The sequence below is a fragment of the Amblyomma americanum genome, chromosome 4 (genome assembly GCF_052857255.1).
Source record: "Amblyomma americanum isolate KBUSLIRL-KWMA chromosome 4, ASM5285725v1, whole genome shotgun sequence".
NCBI lineage: Eukaryota > Metazoa > Arthropoda > Arachnida > Ixodida > Ixodidae > Amblyomma > Amblyomma americanum.
This window is the reverse complement of record NC_135500.1, coordinates 74,237,105-74,238,532: the sequence shown is the minus strand read 5'-3', so window position 1 is coordinate 74,238,532 and position 1,428 is coordinate 74,237,105. Positions and strand designations below refer to the sequence as shown.

General features: G+C 43.0%; 1 long non-coding RNA gene across 1 annotated transcript; it reads right to left on the bottom strand.

Annotated features, from left to right (window-relative positions):
* Positions 1 to 262: 262 nt before the first annotated feature.
* LOC144130182 (uncharacterized) lies at positions 263 to 1,212 on the bottom strand. Its single transcript, XR_013313993.1, has 3 exons — positions 1,130 to 1,212; positions 534 to 710; positions 263 to 363 (listed from the first exon to the last, which is right to left on the bottom strand). It is a non-coding gene; the product is annotated as an uncharacterized LOC144130182 (long non-coding RNA).
* Positions 1,213 to 1,428: the final 216 nt, after the last annotated feature.

Sequence of the window (1,428 nt, the reverse complement as noted above, 5' to 3'; positions counted from 1 at the left end):
AGGCATGCCTGATATTCTAAAATATCTTTTTTCAAAACAGAGAACCACAATTCGCCTTGGTGTATGCAGCTGCACTTTTTGATGATTATTTGCTATCAATATTCAATCGGTCCAGCACATAATTTTAAGAAACAAAAGCCAAGTTACAAAGCAAAGAAAAAAGAGCAAAAACTCCCATGTCATTACTTACATCACATTACCGGTCATGTACAGATTGCAGATTCGTAATCAGTGCAGAAGATATGCTATCATCAGTAGCATATGCCCATCATTAATGTTCAAGCGTCCCGGTACTGCTCACCTCCCCAGTCTCATTTGTGGTGCCAACAGTCAGGTCAAGGTCTTGGGCTGCCTTGCGAGGAGCTGCAAAAAAAACAAAAAAAGAAGTCGGCCTCATGGAAAGCAAATACACTGCGTCCTCTCAAGGCCTGCCTCTGCTGAAGGGACGTGGAATGGCTGTTTTTGTTGGGAGAACACTGAAGAGTTACCAAGCACGCAAGCTCGCTGTACACCAGAGCAGCCAAAATAAATACCTTTTGACATTGGCCGAGCTGGTGGCACAGCAGGGGTGACATCAGCCCGAGGAGGGGCGACATCAGCCCGCGGAGGGGCGACATCAGCCCGCGGAGGGGCAACAGGCGGTGCGGCAAGTGGCGAGGCCACATCAAGTGGCAATACTGGAGCTATGGTGCCGAGGGAATGACTGTGCACTAAAAGAAGAGGGTACAGGGATGAAGACATTGTTTCCTGTGGTATCAAAGACAGGACTAGATCATCAGTGAATGGTATTTAAACATACATTAAATCTCCTACATTTATGCAAGCACAGTGCCAGATTGACTACGAACAAGCCGTTACAAGCAGCACTTGAATGCTCAGCAGTGCAGCCCTACATTGGGTATATCAGACAGAACCATCAAAAAAACAAACATTGTTTTGAAAAATGTCCATTTTCACTCTGACCACCAATGAACAATCACCTACTGGATGCTTGTTCCAAAAAAATGTGGTCACAAAATTATTTTCGCAGGATACAAATTCCAAGGAATCATGATTTGCAATCTGCAAATGAACTACAAGAGGAATTGAAGGCTAAAGCTTGCCTGAGGTAACATGCATGTATGCTTACTTGCAGAGTTGACAGCCTGAGTGGCACTGTCTGCTTCCCAGAAAACCTTGTCAATCGCGGCACTCACATTTTCATTCTGTGAATGATCTAAAGAAAAAACCAAAAACTTGCACACTGGATAAAGAGTACGTACATCAAGAAGAATGAATTTATGCTAGATTAAAACTTCTACCTAAATTACAAGCACTACATAAAATATGTAACTAACAAGTCAATTGTAGGAAATGCACAATATCAAACATTGTACACATCCAATACATGCGAGAACAAACTATGCACAGCTGACCATAACTTCAAGA